A 15,565-nucleotide genomic window follows, 5' to 3' on the forward strand; every position below is an offset into this window, starting at 1 on the left:
ACATGCATTTTGTGACAGTCCTGGACTCGCACTGCTCCGACATTTTATGTAACTTCCCAAAGAACAAAAACAAAAAGTTCGCTCTGAACTCGCCTTACAACGCAAGCCAAGGCGGAGCACTTGGAAAGTTTTCAGCGTCTGAAAACCTCCATTTCCGGGACTGAGCAGAGCAATACCTCCTGCTTAAAGGTTTACGGCGATTCCTCCCATCCCTCCACAGCAGCTTCACCTAGCTTAGCCAAACTTTCTGTGCTGTCCCTCGACAGCAGGACCCAAGGTCGATGTCATCATACTGAGCTAGCGAGCAGGTTCGGGGCCGGGAGCTAGGTGAGTGGGTTTTCAGGACACCAGCCTCGGGTCGAGGCGGCCGAAATGAAAACAGCAGCAGCCTACGCGGAGCATAGAATGGAGACAGAAAGAGTAACTCTGAGGCAGGCGCCACCCCCGCAACCCGGGGCGACGCCCTGCCTCGCATGCGGGAGGCGCGGAAGCCTCCGGGGTGTCGAGGCGAGCCGCGACCCTCGTCCAACGCACCACATCCGCCAGGAGGCTCGCGCACGCGCAGCGCCGCCTGGGCCCGCGGCCTTGGGGGAGGGGGGAAACAATCCCAGAGTCGCGCGCCCAGCCCCCGCCAGCGGGTTTGCGCACGCGCGGCGACGCCTCGGCCCTAGGCCGGGGCGGGGGTGTAACCCCCGGGGGCTGCTCGTCAGCCGTCGCTGCGTCCCGGAGCTCGGACTGAGAGGGCGGGGAGAAATGGCCCGTTGGGGGGGGAATCTGAGAGTGGCCGGCTTCGAGTCCGGCGTCCCCTCCTGACTTCCTACGCCATCCTGTACCCTTACCTCAGCGCAGGCCCGAGCCGCATCCGCTCCGCCCTCTAGGTCGCCGTTACTGCTCGGTCGGGGGCCCGGCGCAGCGACGAGTTGGCGCCTCCCCCTGAAGCCGCCCGGTCTCAGCGGGTTGCGCTCGGGTGCCAGGCCGGGGATGGGAAGGGAGGGGAGCGCACTCGAGGGGAGGGGGCCGGCGACGGCGCCTCGCCCCTCCTCCTCTCGCCCGGCTGCCCACTGCCGCCCCCGCCCCTTGCCCGCCGACTCCCCCTCTTCTCGGAGCGAACCCCAGGACTGCGCCCCGCCTCGCCCGCTGGGCCCATCTCCGTCCTGTGGGACACCCCCACTTTCTCCAGGATTCTGGGCCCCAGAGGCTTGAGAATTTGGAGATGCCTGACTCGGAAGGGTGAGGCGAGTGTATGGTGCTGTGGGCAACCTTTTCTGCGGTCCGTGTCCCCTCGCCTGTCTCTGCTTATTCTTGTGGTGGTCCCTCCATCAGGAAGCTCAAATCCGGTCTTCACACGGTTTCCCCCTGCTTTTCACCTCACTGCTGTGGGGCCGAAGTCCTATACGCTCCTAATACGAATGCTGAAATAATGAGTGATTTGTCCTGAGTTACCTTGGGACCAAGGTCTTTTGGAACAACCGCACTATCCCTTTACTAATTTAATAATTTTTTGTATTACACTGCACTTCTGTTGGCCTTGGTAGGTTTTAGTAAAATGCACTACGGCTTTATAATGTGCAATAATTTATTCCACTTCACTACACTTAACGTTGACCTGAGTGGGTTTTGGTAAAATGCTTCACAACTACTGTTACTAGCTGTTCCTATGAGGTAAGCTGAATGCTTTTACATTGGTTTTTAAATGAGGACACAGGTTCAACGTTTAAGTGACTTGCCAAAAAGTAGCACCGCCAGATAGACTGAGATGACAACCCACAGGGACCATGTCGGTGTTGTTTGGTCTGGCCTTTGTCATTCATTGGGAAAACATCCTTCCAGAATGTCTAGGTGTTTTTATTACAGTTGCTGTAGTTGGCAGACATTTATGTCTATTATCACAGGATAGTCCATTAAAACCCAGAAAGAGGCTTGCATTTACTTGACTTTGTAGGTTATAAGCAGGGCAGGAGTCTTACATGCATGGCATTGCCTAAGACAAGCTTTTCCCCTAAAACAGTTACCCTTTGGCCTTTTAATATAAAAAGTAACGTAAACGTAATTGAAAGGACAGCTTGGGTTTTTTATTTGAAAAGTTTAATTAGAGGGAACTCCTTTGAAAGTATCTAAGGGAGAAGATGGTCAGACTAAGGAAGGTAGTGAGATAAGGTGGGGTTATTACTAAACATACCTTCCTTTTACTATTTGTGATTTTTATATCTCACTAGATTGTGAAACTCTTGAGAGCACAGATCATGCCTTATTTCTGTACCATAAAATGCTTAATAAAGGTGGAATCAAATTACACTGATTACATGCCCTTTAGCTCCTCAAATATGCTTCCATACTTCATTAAGAGACCTAAACATAAGCATTAATCCATGGTTGGTTTACTCTCATTTTGGATTGTTTGTGCCAATTCTCCTGGGCTTGACTGTCTGGATAAACCAACCTCTTAAGACCGGTTGATGCCTAATCCAAAAAGGCTTTAAGTCACCTTTTCTTATACCCTGATCAGCTGTCTCCTTCCTCTCCTTGTGGTAAAGCTGCATAATACTGAGTCTGCATAAAAAATCCACTGACTTAATTTTTCTGTTCAGGAAAAGGCTTTTCCTCTGATCACCACCACCAAAGCTAAAATCCATCATTAAACAAGTTTAGAGTCGGTTCATTAGACAGGAACTGTTTCTAATTCAAACACTCGAGTTCTCCTGCCACCTTTTTCCTTTATCCAGACTATTTTGTATTTAAGGCATTTTAAGAGTCACAATTTAAAGAGCAAAGTTATAGAAAACCACTTTCATACAGAATGTAATGCATAATTTACAAATCAACTTCTATAGTAATTCTTTCTCTAAAAGTATAATACTCCTTTACAAATTAGTATTTTAAGATTTAGGTATTTTTAAAATAACTTTAATACCTTAAATATACCTTTTGGGGCGCCTGGGTGGCTCAGTCATTAAGTGTCTGCCTTTGGCTCAGGTCATGATCCCAGGGTCCTGGGATTGAGCCCTGCATCAGGTTCCCTGTTCTGCGGGAAGCCTGCTTCTCCCTCTCCCACGCGCCCTGCTTGTGTTCCCTCTCTCGCTGTGTCTCTCTCTGTCAAATAAATAAATCAAATCTTTAAAAAAAAAAAAAAATATATATATATATATATATATCTTTTAAAATACTTTTTAAAGGTCCTGAAGTTCCCTTAGGACTTCTGAAAGGTACTTAGATGATTTCTAAATGATAAAAAACAATAAGACCTAGCATAGACTTTCTCCAGTTTCCACCATAAATCCTATTGCTAATGGAGAACTTTTGTTAAGATGTGATTATAGCAAGAATGATCAGAACAGAGGATTCAACAGGTATAGTCCCAAAATATAGAAGAGGAAATTTCCTGTAACAAATCTAACCTCTAGAGCAGTTGGGAAGAAGCTTATAGAATATCTCTATTTTTATCTAAATTAAGAAATCAGGGTGCCTGGGTGGCTCAGTTGGTTAAGCGACTGCCTTCGGCTCAGGTCGTGATCCTGGAGTCCCAGGATTGAGTCCCGAATCCGGCTCCCTGCTCAGCGGGGAGTCTGCTTCTCCCTCTGACCTCCCCCCTCTCATGCGCTCTCTCTCATTCTCTCTCTCTCAAATAAATAAAATCTTTAAAAAAAAAAAAAACAAATCAAACTTTACTAATATTTAATATGTATATTGACAATAGTGCATCTTTTTTGTAATCAAAGTACATGACCAAAAATGTTTAGAGACCATTTCTCTAGAGTACCATCAGTTCTGTAGGAAGCATCTGAGTTCACTACATGTTTTGACTCTATAATATTTTAAATACAATAATTTGGATTTATACAACATTTTAAGTATAATAATCTTGAAATGTATTTAACATTGAAAATTTTATCTTTGTTATACTATGCAATAAGTAAATGTTTATTCTTTAACCACTTTTAGCATGAGATGTTTATTTAACAAATCCTGGTAATTTGTATATTGTTTCTTTGCATTATCATAGAACTGAGAGTTTAAGTATAAATCCTCATTTTATAGATGCCCAGATTATGAAGTAATTTGTCTCAAGTCTTTGGATTCATAGTTTCAGTGCTCTTTCCAATGCATCATCCCATTCATAGGACAAATAGCAGACTCTCATTATCCATCAAATGAATGATAACAACAATGCCATTGCACAAGATGGGAAGGTGAGGGATTTCTCATAGAACCCTAAGAGGAAGAAATTCTTTTTTAACCTTTTACTTTAAAATAATTATAGATTCACATGAAGTTGCAAAAATAGTACAGAGAGGTCCCATGCGCCTGCCCCCACTTTCCCTCACTATGTTTAAGATAATAATATACTGCAAACACTAAGATAAAGCAAAGACTTGGATTGAATCAGCTGACCAAACTCTGGGAAAACTAACTGGCCAGAAGCTGAAGGTTGAAAAGGACTGTTTGGGGGCAAGGAGTCTGAATGAGGGGAGCTGTTCTAGAGAAAAGAAGGAGGGGAAGGGGAAGGGGAAGGGGGAAGAAGACCATTAAACACAACACATTCCTTGGTCAGAAGAGAAGTGATAGCCTCTATACGAGGTAGATATTTTTTGTGCTTTTTTTTTTCTTTTGGTCTATTATTTCATCATTTATCATTTCTTTTAAAGTATTCCAGAGGGCGCCTGGGTGGCTCAGTTGGTTAAGCGACTGCCTTCGGCTCAGGTCATGATCCTGGAGTCCCTGGATCGAGTCCCGCATCGGGCTCCCTGCTCGGCGGGGAGTCTGCTTCTCCCTCTGACCCTCCCCCCTCTCATGTGCTCTCTCTCATTCTCTCTCTCTCAAATAAATAAATAAAATCTTTAAAAAAAAAAAAAAAAAAAAAAAAAATAAAGTATTCCAGATAATGTCATTGCTATCATAACCTCTATCCCTACAGATCACAGCAAGGTTGCAATAAAAAAGAATAACTTTCTGACTCCATCATCTAAGGGCAACCTTGTAGGAATATTAGCCCTCCTTAAAGTCCATAGGGGCTGGGAAGATGGAGTATTCTAGTATAATTCTGTAGACACCATGTAGCATCCTCCTCTTTTGCCACTCCTGAGTGAGGACAGGAGACCCTCCTGGGGTCCTGGCTACTCCCAGTTGTGTGGGAGAGAAAAAGTGCCCGGGCCACTCCGCTGGAGAAGACACAAAGGCAGCACTGCCCAGCTCTCTGTGTTTTAGAGAGATGTCAGTTCTGCTGTGGCTTTGCAGACCCTTCCTCTTTACCGTGCTATATGGCATGGTGTATCCCAGCAGGGTGCTAGGATACAAAGCAATGAAGATAAGATACGTGTACATGTTACTGTGGCAATAATGAGAGAACAACAAACTACCAGAAGGAGGTCAAGAAAGGCTTCCCCAAAGAAAAAAAACTTTGGCTTTAAGTTTTAAGGATGTGCACAAGTTAGCTAAGAGAACAAACATTAGGGATGGGGGTGCTAGGGAAGGGAAGCATCCCAAGTAGAGAAAGAAAGAGTATGATGTGTTCAAGAATTGTAAGCTGCTCAGCAAGGCAGAACAAAAGATATGTGGAGGGGATAGACTAAAGTAGCAATAATTTCTTGAGTGCTTTCTTGGGTTGCACTCTTTATAGTACATTGTCTTAATTAGTCCCTACCATAAACTGCAACTTAATTCTGGCCCTGTTTTTCAGATGAAATAGTAGAGACTGAACTAACTTGCCTAAGGTCACATAACTGTAAGCGCGGGGCTAGGACTCAAATCTATCTCTGATTCCAATCTGGAGCGCTTTCCATTTGACCGTGTGGCCTCTTTCCACATGAAGTAGAAAGCAAATTGGCCAAATAATAAAAGGCCTTGGCAATGCAACAGCAAGATATATCACCGGATCCAACAACAGATTTTAAGCAAGAGAATGACATAATGCCCTTGTGTTGAGGAGGCCCCCTGTTGTGTGGTGGGGAGGATGGTGAGCCTGGAGCCAGGGAGATCATGTTAAGACTCTATCCAATCAGCCCAGGTAGGACATTAAGAGTCCTTGAACTCAATGCAACAGTAGGATGGGCTTAGAGAAGAGAAGATGATTTTGAGAAAATTTTGATTAATTTTGAGAAAACATTAATATACTTCTCCATAATAATAATAAGTCAAAGAAATAGAAACATTTTAATTGATGCTGGGAACATATTGAATATTGATAAAACTCAATATTCAATATTCATTTTTGGTAAAAAAAATTTAATAAATGGCTATATATATGCACTGGAAGCTAGCTTCATGTTTAACAGTGAAATTCTAACAGCATATCCATTAAATATTGGAATAAATACATACTTAATACTCTAATGCTATTCTGGAAGTACTAGCTAATGCACTTAGATAAGGAAACAAAGCAAGGAATATGAAGACTAAAAAGGATGCAGAAAATATATCATTATTTATAAACTATGCAATTAGATTTGTTGGCTAAGGGATACACACGGCTCCTTTCCCCTACCTCCTAGCTCCATTCCAATTTTGGACTGATCAAGTTCAAAGGCATTTTACAGGTACCCTCTCAAGAGAATGGAGCTGTTCTGTGCCATGGTAGCACATTGTCCAGTGGAGGTACTGGGAAGGGCTCTTGTGACTCTTTTAATAGGGCTTGAGGAAACAATGTCAGAGCCCCCCTCTTGGGAGATAGCCAACATATTAACTCCACTTGTGGCTTTTCATTCCTTGTGCCTGAAAGGCAAGACAAGCTCAGTGATGTAGTCTAACTGCCCCAAGCTTTGGAGCAAATACTTTTTTGTTCTTGCACAGCTTTCTCCTGGCATTGCAGGGGCAAGAGCCACAACTGAGGATGGGATTCTAAGGTAGAAATAAACAGGGAAGATTTCATGGCCTGCTTTTGTTCTAAACCATGTAGGCATATATAGTGTACTGGTATGGCCCAATTTGCTGAGTTTAACATTAGAGTCCAGGGCAAATCATCAGATAATAGTGATCACTTGCCTTGCTCCATTGTTTTCGTTTGGTTTGGTTTGATTTTTGTTTGTTCATTTTAGGGGTGTGTGTGTGTGTGTGTGTGTGTGCGTGCGCGTGCATGTGTATTTATTTTTCTTGGGGACTTTAGAAAAAAGAAGGTCAAGAACAGGATTTGGGTTTTTCTGGATTTCCTTGTCAAACACCACTTTAGTTTTTCCCACTTTTGGCATGACCTATGTATACCTCAAAAACCCAAGAAAATACACTGAAAAACTTTTAGAAATAATAGAGTTTAGTGATGCAGCCAGCTACAAAATCAATACACAAAAATCAGTATGAAGAAAACTATAAAACTACTGAGACAAAGGAAGGCAAAATGGAGAAACATGCTATTTGTAGATAGGAAGACGCGATAATATAAGGATGCCAATTTTCCTAAAATTAATTTATAAGTGTAACATTGTCTTAATAAAATTCTCACTGACTTTATTTAAATAATTCTAAAATCTCGAAAGTGTAGTTTGGTAGAGCCCTTTGGAAGGCTTTGACTTTAGGTATTAAATTTGTCCTTTGACTCAATAATCCTGCCTTTAGGAATTTATTAGTATGAAAAGATATATGCAGAAAGGTGTATAGCATTTTTATAAGTGGGAAAAGTAGAAAGCAACAACAAACTAGTTAGATAAAGTATGGCAAATACTATTGATTGTCCACCTAAAAGCTACCCTCTCTTTCTCTCTCTTTCTTCCTCTCTCTTTCTTTCTTTCTCTCTTTTTCTTTTTTACTTTTTATTAGGGGAAATTTCAAACATATACAAAAATAGACAGAATGATTAGTGTGTCCCCATGCACCTATCATTCAGCTTCATCAATTAGCAATTCACAGCCAAACTTGTCTTATCAGTACTTCTCTCCACCACCGTATTATTTTGAAGCATCTTATCATTTCATCTGTAAGTATTTCAGTGGATGTTTCCTAAAGATAAGGAGTCTCTTTTGAAAAACAACCAAAATACTATTATGATATTTTCAAAAAATAACACTAATTCCTTGATCATGAAAGATCCTTTCAGAGTTCAGTTTATCTTACAAGTACCATGTTTTTTTTTAAAGTTTGAGTGACTTGGGACTCAAAGTATACATGTTGCAATTGGTTGATATGTCTTTTAAGTTTCTTTTAACTCTCCAGCACCTTTTGTTTCCTTGCAATGTATTTGTTGGAGACATCAGGTTCTTTGTCCTCTAGATCTTCCAAAATCTGGAATTTCCTGAAGGCAGTCTCCATATTTCCCATGAATTAGTAACCTAGAACCTTGATTATATTCAGGTTTTACTTTTTACTTTTTGGCAAGATGACTTCTTAGATGGTGTTGTGTCCTTCCATTGAGAGGGATATAATGTTGGATTGTTTCTGCAATGTTAAAAGTTGTTGATACTCAATGCCTATATCCATGCTATACTGAATATGATATACTGAATTAGATACTAATGTAATTCAGTAGATGTTTTATTTTTTATTTTCTTATTTTTTTAAAAGATTTTATTTATTTATTTGACAGAGAGAGACACAGCGAGAGAGGGAACACAAGCAGGGGGAGTGGGAGAGGGAGAAGCAGGCTTCCCGCTGAGCAGGGAGCCCGACGCGGGGCTCAATTCCAGGACCCCAGGATCATGACCTGAGTCGAAGGCAGACGCTCAACGACTGAGCTACCCAGGCACCCCTCAGTAGATGTTTTAAATGGTGAAATCCTAACTCTATCATTTCTTCTTCATTTATTAGCTGGAATATGTCTATAGAGGGGAAATACTTTCCTCAATGATTTGATTTCCCGGTGATATAGGACAAACATGATTCTTTCTCTTAATTTGCCAGTTTTCAAAACAATGAGTTGTTTCCCTAGCGTGCTCCAATGGTGACCGAATGAGTTTGTTTGTTGGTATCATTGTGAATTCATGGATTTAAACTTGCTTCTTGTGTTTCATCTCCTTTTTCTTGCTCAGAACCCTGTTTTTGTTTAGGTAGTAATGCAGTCAGTCACAGAGAAGAAATCCTAGCTTGACTGACCCTATCTTATTAATTCATTCTCATTTGGCAGTGTTTAAGGTGGGCATATGACTGGTCCTGACTGTAGACACCTATGAGGAAGATCACTTCCAAGAAAGACCCCTCCACCCCCTCAGGTGCCCCCTTCTCCCCCATCCCTCCGACCCCAGCTTTTTTCATATATCACATGAGGACTTGATGTTTAGAGAGCTGCTACTCAAACTTGGAACATCCCCGTGGATACATGTGATACACAGGCACAGTTATGAACATTAATACTGCCGATCTAGACTTATTGACAGAGAAAGCTATCTATGATATGTTGCTGATATAGTACACATTGTTAAAACTATTTACATAAGATTGACATAAGCGCATGTATTTACACCGAGACTTGCCTGGAATTAAGTTCATTGAAGTATTAAGAGTGGTCATTTCTGACTGATGAGAGATTGGTGAATTCCCACTTTATTTGTTGTATTTTTCTATAAGGTATAAGGCTTAAATTTTTACGTAAATAATAAACTTTTTGGAAAGTATGATTCTGGGCAATTCTCACTTCTCTCATGTTACTTATAATGAATTCTTTTAAAAAAATATATCCCATCTTAAAAATTCTTTTTTATAAGACCCCATAACTCGCATCACATCCCATGATTTTTCTCCATAGTATAATCATCATGCAGGAAATGTTTTGATTCTGGAATAACATTTCCTGGTAAACATTTTTTGGAAACATTTTAAGCATTTCCTGATCTGAAAATTTTTGTGACTTTTTTTTTTTTTCCTTTGGGTATCTTATTGTTATAATCAACAATACTGTTGAGCCCAGTGGGACATAATCATCCTGTTGAAGAAAAAACTTTCAGAAAAACATGAGTTTTATTAGAGACATTTTCCAGTCACCAAGAAAATACAATTGGCACAATTTTCACTTTGTGATAAGAATAAGAAGTAGCTTCCCTTTAGCCTACATTTAAGAAATTTCAATTTCGGGGCGCCTGGGTGGCTCAGTCGTTAAGCGTCTGCCTTCGGCTCAGGTCATGATCCAGGGTCCTGGGATCGAGCCCCGCGTCGGGCTCCCTGCTCGGCGGGAAGCCTGCTTCTCCCTCTCCCACTCCCCCTCCTTGTGTTCCCTCTCTCGCTGTGCCTCTCTCTGTCAAATAAATAAATAAAATCTTTAAAAAATAAATAAATAAATAAAATAAAATAAAATAAAAAGAAATTTCAATTTCTTTGGCACACTTAATTCTCCCAAGAAACTGCATATTCTTAAAAACAAAACGATATTAAAAAAAAATCTAGGCCTGCAGAGTAAAACTGAAGAAGAGCCTTTTTTCCTACTGTTAATTATCCTTTATGTGGCTGGTTCTGCCAGCGCATCAGCACAGGAAGCCAGGACTATGCCAACCATGACAGTAATCAAAGGAAATAGAACCAACAACTCTCTATGGCTCACGTGCTGTATGCTCTGTATTACCATAGTTAATGGGGCAACTTCACTGAAGGCGATAACCTTGCTCTCCTGGACCTCCCAAGCTATAGTGGGGAAATGCCCTGAAAACATGCGGGAAGATGAGGCTGGAGATGAATCTAGAAAGGCAGTTCCTTGAGGACATTGATGAATTTTAAACAGAGATCAGATACAGTCACCAGGATGGCATGGGGGGACAGAAGGATGTAAAGAAACAAATGGAGAAGTGGCTGCAGGAGTCCAGACAAGAGACAATGCAAGCTGGAATTTGAGCAGTGATTTTGGGATGGAGAGGAGAGAAGAAAGGAGGGAGAAAGCCAATACTTTATATAGCCTCTCTCTTGTTCTCTCTTAACATCAGTGGAGTCTTCAGCAGGATTTACTTTGTCTCAGCTGGGGTATGGGAAACTGAGAACAAGGTTTCTTCTATCCACCCTTGGGTCAGAGCTTTGAAGGAGGAACCATTTGCTTCTTCCTGGAAGCCAGCATGGAAGTGATGAAACTCTGTTCCAAGTCATCTGCCGGTTTGTTGTGTGGTCTGATAGATCCAGCCACTCCCCTGATGACTGACAGTAGGACCTACCTCCCACTACAGATAGGGATACGGCCTTGACCCCAGTGTAGATAGAGTAGGCCATCAATCCCAAAGCCATATTATAGCCTTGACATCTTCTCCCTGTTCCTTCAGTGAAGTGTTATTCCTCACACCCTCACCTGGGAGTGTTCTTATAACTTCTGGAGCAGACCTGGTCATTTATAGCCTTCCTGTGTAATTGGCTCTTCACCCAAATTGCTTTGAGGGGACAGACTGTATTGAAGACTAGTCAAAGGTCAGACAAGGCCTCTGACTTCTCTGCAACAACAGGAATTCAAAACTGATGTTACCCCTCCAGCCTGAACCAATGTTGGTCTGAGAAAATATTGTAGCATATCTGCAACCTGGAGGGAAATCCTGGGACTGTCTCGCTGCCAAGCCATTCAAGAATCAGGATCTTAGATTTGCTCTGGGTCAAGAATGCTGTCCCAACCAGTGAAAATACAAAGCATGGGTCAGTGAGAAAGTTTAAGAGTCCCACCTAGAAGAAACTTTGTTGAGACTCTACTCTTTAGAACTGGTTCTATTTAATCCTGCCCCCTTCTGAGATTCCTATCTGGTGTGCTAGTTCCTAGCCAGGGTTTCATGTCTCAGACCCAAGTCACTAGAGAACACTTGAAAACCAGCTCATTGTCTCATTTTTGCAAGGCTTGGTGTAATGTTTCTAAAGCTTAGTAGTATAGTCTGGACTGATGAAGTCATATATATCACAGTGCAATGAGGAACAAAATGAAATTTCTAACTCTTTTTGTACATTTAAATAATTGCCTGTGTCATGAGTTGAGGTAAGGCCACCTTTCGGGGTTCCTAAAATTAAAATTAGGAGGGAGGGCTGTAGAAAATTTCTCACCCTGTTCCCTAGAACCACCTAGCCTGGTATATGGTCCATGTACTGAACCCTTGTCCCAACATCACCACCCAAATGGCTATCAATCCTATTCCCAGAGGACTTCCCAAGCAGCATATAGAAGGAAAAAAATAAAGAGTAAGACTTTAGGCAAATTAGGAATCAATTATTAGTCAATAGTTTACAGCAGGGCTGCAAGATAGGCAGGACATACACCATCAAGAAGCCAGGAAGAGGTGACAAGATGCTGCCCGACTGTGGCTATACTTGAGGTTCTCTTATACTCATCTCTTACCTCAAGTCACTTCAATTCCAGTCTCTTTCCACAGGCTTTGACAGGGCTTTCTTTTGGACTTCTCTATGATTAGGATTGACAGTAGCTCTTCTCTGGCTCAGCTCTGGGCTTCAGTGTCCTTTTTGTCTCTCCACAAACCCTTGTTTTCAACCCTTCCACCACTTGTCATCTCCATCTGTGACCCAGGACTTCCTCCTACTTCATGCATCAGAATGTCCAGGTCCTAGTTTAACCAGTCTTCCTGGTTCCTATGGCCTCAGCTCCTCCTTTTCCTGTTCCATGTGGGGCAACTCAAACTAGCTCATGGTTCAGATGTGTCTCCCTCAACTCCCTATAAGCTCAGAGAGATCCCTGCCCCAAATAGACAATCCTCAGAAAGCTCACTGGTTCCCTATTTTGTCTTCAGTGCTTGGGACTTGAAGGTGATTTATTATTCTCATACCAGGGACACTCTTTCCAGCCCGCCTTGGAGGATACAGGGGATCCCTGTCTGCATACATCCTGCGAGGGAGAATTGTGTTTTGGCAATAATGCCGGAAAGCCAACACCTCTGAGCCATGCATTTCTCTGTTGTTCACACGAAGAGTATGGAATCTTGTGTCAAAATTATTTTCAGACAAACATTGATGTTTTCAGCATTGCCCCCCAAGCTACTGTCTTAGCATATCTCATTTGCCCTGAGCTGATTTGACTTTAGAAATAAATTAGTGATAAGACATGAATGATGGGAAATGATTTGATGTGTGGAACTATGGCAACAAGGAGAAAAGGAACTAGCATTTATTGAGTACTGTCAATGTACCAAGTACGAGGCACAATTAATCACAATCATAGTCATAATATTTACTGTATGCATATCATGTGTAAGGCCCTGTGCTGAACCTTTGTAGATGACCTAATTTAATCCTTACAACAACCCCATGAAATAAGCACCGTGTTACTGTCCTCATTTTGTGAATGAGAAACTTAAGCTTAAAGAGGTCAAGTAACTTGCTCAAGATGAACTGGGTTTCAAGTCAAGGCATGTTTGAATCTCATATCTACCAAGTTTTCTCTTTCTCGCTCTGTTTCTCTCTCAACTTTCTTTTTATTAGACTTCTCATACGTTTGTCTGTTTTATTGCTCTCTTCAAATAATCAGCTTTTGGCATTGTTAATCCAGTCTACTTTTCTTCCTGTTTTATTATTTTTTGCTTTTATTTTTATTGATCTGTTCTTTCAACGTTCCTTGAATTTATGTTGTTCTTTTTCTAGCTTCTTGAGTCAGTGCTTAGAAAATTTGTGTTCTAAACACATGTGCTTAAGGCGATAAGTTCTCTTCTGAGTGTTATTTTGACTACAACCCACAGGATGTTCGCATTTTTATCATTTCTGAAGAGTATACTTTCAATTCTCATGTCCTCTTTAGCCCAGAAGGTATTTAGAAGTAAGTTTAGGTAACCAGATTTTTTGGTGGGGAAGGAGTACTTAACCTTTGGTTAATAGTTTTTACTTGAGTACCTTAACAATCAAAATAGCAGTCTGTTTCTGATATTATGAAAAATATGAGTATCTTATTGCTACGCTGAATTTTGCCATTTTCATTTATGTTGTTCTTCATTGGAGGAGAAAAACCATAAAGGAAAATATTGGTATCCCATTTCTTTATTATTTATACAGTTACTTACTTTTTGCCAAGCAGGTGGGTAATGTCTTTCTGCTAGAAGGAAAGTTCCATGAAGGCAGGGACTTTGTTTGACACCACTGAACTTTCAACATCCAGAACAGTGCCTGCCTAGCACATGGTAAGCACTCAATCTATCAATCCATCTATCAATTGCTATATATACAGCTTTAATGAGGTATAATATTATACATACCTATGTATAATATATGTCTATATGTGTATATATGTATATGTACAACTTTATTGAGGTATAATTGACAAACAATAAACTGCACATATTTAGAGTGTACAGTTTGCTAAGTTTTAACATGTGTACACACCCTGGCAACTATCACCATAATCAAGATAATGAACATGTGTTACCCCCAAAAGTTTCCTCATACCTATTTGCAATCTTACCACCACCATCCTCACTGTTCCTTTCTCCAAAAAACGACCTACTTTCTGTTTATTTATATCTTCTAAATGTTTATATAAGTAATATTATACAGTATGTACTCTTTTTTTAATCTGTCTTCTTTCAACTAGCATAATGATTTTGAGATTCATCCATGTCGTTACATGTATCAATAATAGTTCATTCCTTAATTTCATTGTTCATTAGTATTCTCCTGCATGGATACAACATAATTTATCTGTGTACCTGTTAATGGATGTTTGGATCTGCTGTGAACATCTGTGTATAAATTTTTGTATAGATATATAATTCCGTTTCTCTTAAGTAAATTCCTAGGAGTGGAAGGGCTGGATCACATGGTAAGAATAAGAGTTGTTAAAATCTTTTCCAAAGTGGCTGAACCATTTTACAATCCCATGAGCAATATATGAGAATTCCAGTTTCTCCACATCCTCACCAAAACTCAATACGGTCAGTCTTTTAAATTTTAGACATTCTAATAGATATGTGCTAGTAACTTATTGTGGTTAATTTGCATTCCCCTAATGACTAATGGTGAGGTGTGGGGAACAGGCACTTTTATGTATTGATGAGGGGTGCCTGGGTGGCTCTGTCGGTTAAGCGTCTGCCTTAAGCTCAGGTCGTATTCCCGGGGTCCTGGGATCGAGCCCCACATCGGGCTCCCTGCTCAGCGGGGAGCCTGCTTCTCCCTGTCCCTCTGCAGCTCCCCCTGCTTGTGCTCTCTTGCTCTCTCTTTCTCTCAAATAAATAAATAAAATCCTTAAAAATGTGTATATATATATATATAATGTATTGTTGATGGGACCATACATTGGAACCCCTTTTTTTGTATTGCAACCTGAATTTTGATAGTTCATTAAATATGAACAAAAGTTGACATAGTAATCCTATTTCTAGAAATCTAGAAACCTATTCTGTTATGAACTGGGCATAAAAGCTATCAGGCTAAACTCAGTTCTTTCCATAATTTTCTTCTGCCTCAGAAGTGGTATTCTTAGACCTTCTTGCTAGTCAACTTCTATTTCTCCACAACACTTTGACAGTGGTTGGAGTATATGAATTGTTCAGTCCTGCAGTGGTGATTTAATCTAAAATGCAACTAGAAATCTTAGTTTAAAGATGGAAAACATGATATAGTATTGTAGATTGGAGCTTTTCTTTTTTTCTTTCTTTCTTTCTTTCTTTCTTTCTTTCTTTCTTTCTTTCTTTCTTCTTTCTTTCTTTCTTTCTTTCTTCTTTCTTTCTTTCTTTCTTTCTTTCTTTCTTTCTTTCTTTCTTTC

At 40.8% G+C, this 15,565-nt stretch overlaps 1 protein-coding gene across 2 annotated transcripts in view; it reads right to left on the reverse strand.

Moving 5' to 3' along the window:
- RCBTB2 (RCC1 and BTB domain containing protein 2) overlaps nt 1-12,409 on the reverse strand; it is a 55,362-nt gene extending 42,953 nt beyond the window's left edge. Inside the window, exon 1 of one of the 2 annotated variants that reach the window (XM_021689432.1) lies at nt 12,203-12,409. The gene's annotated coding sequence lies outside the window, so the exon portion shown is untranslated. Of the gene's footprint in view, nt 1-534; nt 547-12,202 lie in introns of those variants that run through there. The other variant, XM_021689433.1, reaches the window with a different exon arrangement.
- Between the last annotated feature and the right edge of the window lie 3,156 nt (nt 12,410-15,565).

The sequence above is a fragment of the Neomonachus schauinslandi genome, chromosome 3 (assembly GCF_002201575.2).
Source record: "Neomonachus schauinslandi chromosome 3, ASM220157v2, whole genome shotgun sequence".
NCBI lineage: Eukaryota > Metazoa > Chordata > Mammalia > Carnivora > Phocidae > Neomonachus > Neomonachus schauinslandi.